Source organism: Triticum urartu, chromosome 7, assembly GCF_003073215.2.
Source record: "Triticum urartu cultivar G1812 chromosome 7, Tu2.1, whole genome shotgun sequence".
In the NCBI taxonomy this organism is placed as follows: Eukaryota; Viridiplantae; Streptophyta; class Magnoliopsida; order Poales; family Poaceae; genus Triticum; species Triticum urartu.
In genome coordinates this window covers 542,258,467-542,264,148 of record NC_053028.1, presented here as the reverse complement: position 1 = coordinate 542,264,148, position 5,682 = coordinate 542,258,467, and positions in this window count along the sequence as shown.

Below are 5,682 nucleotides of genomic sequence, written 5' to 3'. Positions count from 1 at the left end.
CGTGACGAGTCATCCCTGTCTTGGTTCCACCAAGGCCAATCTTGCTAAATCTCATAGCCTAATGCATCAGGGTGGCGTCTTCCAGCTCAAAATCCTCCCCGCGAAAGGGGCTTGATCCATCTGGTGGACTTCCACCCGTGTAAAGATGATCAATCTCCTCCTAGGAGGTCATCTGGCGTTACCACCATGAACATGCCATGGTGTCGATGGACTTGCCCTTGCCTACAAATTTGATATGCATTTGATGGTGTAGATTAGTTTGACAATTGACAAGGGAGAGGTCTTCCAAGGTTATCTAAAGGGGTTGATGTGATGGGCTGGCTTATTAGGGATGATAGACTACTCATATCAATAAGGAATTCCTTCTTTTCCGGGAGCCCATTTGGACAGAACTCCAAAGTTAAGCGTGCTCAGATTGGAGTAGTGTCAGGATGGATGACCAACCGGGAAGTTGCTCCCGGGTGCGCACGAGTGAGGACAAAGTGCATAGAAAAGACTAGTATTGATCTGTGGGGCCAGTCTAGATCCCGCCAGGAGTAATGACCACCGGCGGGTGTGTCCGGGGCGTTACAAGTTGGTATCAGAGCCAACCCTCGCGGTTACACGGATGTTTGTGGACAGGTGCGCGAACATGTTGTTCATGACGTTTGTGACCTATCGTGGCACACAGCATGGCACATGTATCAGATTGGATGCACAGATGTATGTGCCAAGAGGGAACGTTCCTGTGGCCCGACGAGGACGTCGGTTCCTCTGAGTGGGGGTGCATGTGATGGCCTGGCTTATTAGGAATGATAGACTACTCATATCAATAAGGAATTCCTTCTTTTTCGGGAGCCCATTCGGACAGAACTCCAAAGTTAAGCGTGCTTAGCTTAGAGTAGTGTCAGGATGGGTGACCGACCGGGAAGTTGCATTGCAGAGGTTCGTACTAGTGCTCCTAAATATCCTTCGTTGTGACACACGAAAGAGGTTCTTTTCAAAAACGTAAAAAAGTTAGTTAGGGGTACATGAGATTTGCCAGCCAGCGGGACAACCATGTGTGATTGCACTAACTCCGATTCTAGAAGAGAATATGAAGTACGGTACGACCTCGCGCGTTCATACCGTCGTTGGTTCCACCCCTTAAACCCCATTTCCCTGCATGAAGAAAAATGAGAAGCACAACTAAAGGGTAAGAAGATTAGTAGCAATATACTGTATTTACGAGGAAGTAAAATAATTTCAAGCACGAATGGAAGAGGTTCTGGATCCCGCATGGAATAGCCACAACTACTACAAGCACGATGTGTTGTAACTCGGATAACGTTGATCCACCAGCACCATGATGTCGGCGGACAGGGTGGCGATGGAATGGGACTCCAAGGCGTCCATACTCACGGGGGAGGTGAGGACGAGGTGTTGTTGTTCCAGGCGCCGGTGTGGACCAGGCTGACCGAGCGCTTCCTCTCGGCGGTGGACGACCTCGGGTGTCTCACCTATGGGATGAGGAGGAGACGGGAGACACGTGGGTGAGTGAGTGGTTGTGGTGTATGGACGTGTTGTGAGCAGGTGCTCCGCAGACGAGGGAGACATGATGTGGGCAAGGGTTGTGGCCGAAGGGGATTTTTTCAAGAAACGAGGGAAGAAGATGAGGGAGACTTACATGTGGGGTCCAATTGTATTGGGAGCTAAGTATAGGGGAAGGGCTAGTTGGAAAAAAAATCAACTCCTCAAAATTTGAGAAGTTTAAATTGATTAGGAAGTTTGTGGATTGTATGGGGGAGGCGATTTATGGCTCGCAGGTGTGGACACATCAACCTCATTTATCTTTTTGATTTTCGGAAATGTTAACGCCCATACGTGTGTTTCACCTATGGTGGACGACCTCGGGTGTCTCACCTATGGGATGAGGAGACGGGAGACACGTGGGTGAGTGAGTGGTTGTGGTGTATGGACGTGTTGTGAGCAGGTGCTCTGCAGACGAGGGAGACATGATGTGGGCAAGGGTTGTGGCCGAAGGGGATTTTTTCAAGAAACGAGGGAAGAAGATGAGGGAGACTTACATGTGGGGTCCAATTGTATTGGGAGCTAAGTATAGGGGAAGGGCTAGTTGGAAAAAAAATCAACTCCTCAAAATTTGAGAAGTTTAAATTGATTAGGAAGTTTGTGGATTGTATGGGGGAGGCGATTTATGGCTCGCAGGTGTGGACACATCAACCTCATTTATCTTTTTGATTTTCGGAAATGTTAACGCCCATACGTGTGGGCGTTTGCACATCGCCCACACACCTCCATCACCACTCATTTTGCCACGTATGAATAGATGACATCAGCAGAAATTTTTTTGGTTTTCGGCTTAAAAATGTTGTATCTCCTAAATAAAAAAGCGAACTAAAAATCCGTCTTCACCATTAAATCCGTCTCGACGAGATCTTCAAAACTAGACCCCATGTTGATATGTTTTGACGAATTTTTTTTTTTGCCAGAAGTTGCCACGATGCTTACACTGCAGTTGCCATAGGGCTTAAACTAAAGTTGCCATGTGGCAATTTTAGTTTGTAGATCATGGCAATTTTAGTATTTTGATGATGGCAACTCCAGTACTTTGACCATGAAAATTATTTTTTGTATGAACCATGGCAATTTTACGTGCATGTATCATGGCAATTTTAGTTTATGGTTCATGACAAGTCTAGTTTCTTAATTCCCCGTTTCATAAATGTCAAAATTTACATTTAAATGTAGAAGAAAATAGCTGAAACATATCATGGCAACTTCAGTGTAAACATCATGGCAATTCATATGCAATAGACATGGCAACTTTTAATCCAAAAAAAATTTCATCAAAAAATATCAACATAGGATCTAGTTTCGAAGATCTCATCGCGAGGGATTTAATGGTGAAAACGGATTTTCAATCGGATTTTTCGTTTAAGAGATAAAACATTTTAAAAACTGAAAATCCAAAAAGATTTCTACATGCATGCATGCGATGACGTGGCAATTTGTTTACATTACAGACATGTGGTGCGTCTCCCTTCCTGTCACACGTGTGGCAGTTAGCGCAACCCTTGATTTTCACCTTTGAATCTATTATATCTTTTGAACCAAAAATTATTTTTAAGTTTTGTTTGCACATCAGTGTTCCTTGTGACGAGGGTTTTGAAATCAGACCATTTTTGAATAAATTTTGGGAAAATTTAAAAACTTCACAAAGTTTATCTGAAACTTAAGAGAAACAAAAGATAAATTCATCAAGTTTCGTAAACTAAAACTTCCAATTGTGCAGGGAGTCAAACAAGTTTACGGATCACGAAGCAATCATGTGGCCGGGCACGCCAAGGCAGGGGTGTGCCTCCGCACCTGCGTTCCTTGCGATTTCCGGATTGTACGTCGTCAAATCTCAAGGTGGTACAACGTCATAGCGTGGGTAGCAACATATTACCAGTTCTTGTATGTTAATATCTTTTTCGGCCTTTTGGCTAAGATCAAGGGCAGTGTTTGTATGTTGCAATCACATGTACGGTGGCCATCCGAAAATGTGTGGCCATCCTGTGCCCAAGATATTTCTTGCCAATTTAGTGGTGACTGGTGGGAAGAAGATGCTCTTCCGAAGTAGCAGACACACACGCGAGGACGCCTGATTTACCCGTCCGTGTCATCTATTTCATTTCTTGTTCTTTTAGGTGATCGCTACCATTTCTAGCTAGCTTGCACTCGTAGAAGAGTGTCGCGCCAATAATTGTCGTTCCCTTTACATGGCAGGTGATTCGACGGCCCCATTCGGAGATTTGTGGTCACGGCGTCATGATTTGTGGCCCAGATATTTCGTGAGCAATAATAATGTTCCATGTAGAATGATGTATACGACGTACTATCTCCGGCGTTTCGTGCACCAATGATTCCCCATGGCGTGGAGCGTGGAGACCTGAAGAAGGTGCAGCGGCGTTTGTGGTTTTCCAAGTGTGATGTTCAGGTGTGTAGAAGAACAGCTAATAATGCTGCACATCAGCTGGCTACCAATGTAATGCCGATGTGGCCTGCCTTCCTATGGGAAGATGATGCAGGTGAACAGGTCGCTGTTGTTTTTCTCGACAAAGGTCGCTGTTGTTGTAATGGGCGAGTTGCCCAACTTGTCCGCGTAATAAAGCTGTACTCTACCCTAAAAATTGATTCCCTAACTAGTGGAGCGTGGAGACCAGCTAGCACGTTGTCTACTCGATTCCAATAGCTAGTAATGTACATGCTAACATGCATGCATGCCAATCAGTTGTAATACAGGACAACTTACATTCGGGCGCGTCCGGGATAGTGACCGATCAACACACAGATCGTTTCCACAACCTGATACCCCATTTGCAAATCATCAAATTCATACGATTACATGCAACATAAAATTACTCTAAATATTCGACGGCAACCGTCCTTATTGTTCTGACCATATCCATGTCCGACGGCCGGCTGCACCCCTCGGAGTGTTGATGTGGCCGCTGGAGAGATAGAGTAGAACATGTGACACACACAGGCTCATGGACTTGAGGTGCCGCCTTTTCCCATGCGCCACTCTTCCTTGTCGAAGCCCGTGCCTTCCACATTGGGCACGCCGCGCCATATTTGCGTCCAACGTGAAGTGTCTGTGCATCTTCGACTTGGCGCGCCAACAGAGGGGCTGAGCATCCGCCACGACGTTCGGGCGCCAGATCGACCGCACCGCCTCCGGCGAGGCAATGGCGACTGCCCTGGTTCCGGATCCATGTGTCATTTCGGCGGGCGTAATGTATTCCCGCCGTATGGAGTTTGAGCGCTCTCGTCAGGTGGACTCCTCCCAGGAGCGTCAGAGCGCAAGCCGGATGGCCATCTCCTCCTCGGGACTACGTGGGACGAGCTCCGGGCCAACGGGTCGGGAGGTGTATGATTCGGCTTTGCTGCCCGCCAATACCGGAGAAGGTCAAAGTTCGTCGGACAGGAGCTTCTGGGCGAAGGGGAGTGGACTGGAGGGGAGTGCAGTGAAGTGGAATGCGGCTAGGGTTTCTTTCGAAGAGCGAATAGGGTGTAATTTATGTGAGATCAGGTGGGCCACAGTGGGTCGGATCCTACGTGGTCGGCGTGTCTGGGCGTCCCATATCCTCTTCAGATATGGACATGATATGAAGAGTGTTGGTCAGTTCAGACATTTAGGTTAGATTTGGCAGGTCCGCTTGGATGGTCATTTTGCATCCATTCAGTGACCGGCAAGAAAAAGGTAAATATGCAGCAAGAGAACATTTAACTTGTTTTGTTTCTTTCTTTCTTGCGGGGAGGGCAAGAAAAAGGTAAATATGCAGCAAGAGAACATTTAACTTGTTTTGTTTCTTTCTTTCTTGCGGGGAGCGTTTTATGTTTATTGATCGGAGAGAAATAGAGTGAAAATAACAACCACAACATAGAAGACCACAATCTCCGTCCATTTTCTTCGGATCGTGCATCCTATTTTACAGCAAAAACGGACCACTCTGAACAGTTCTCATCCTGAGTAACTACAGTGTGTCGATTTGCTGCCTCCAAGGCAGCCTCTAAGGCCTTGGAGACTGACGCTATATTGTGTCAATGCATTAAAAAATATTGGAGGTTTTTTTGAATATTTTTAATGTGCAACGGGTCCGATGCATCGATAGCACCAATTGCCTAGGTGCATCAGATATGCCTCCCCCCCGCGCGCGC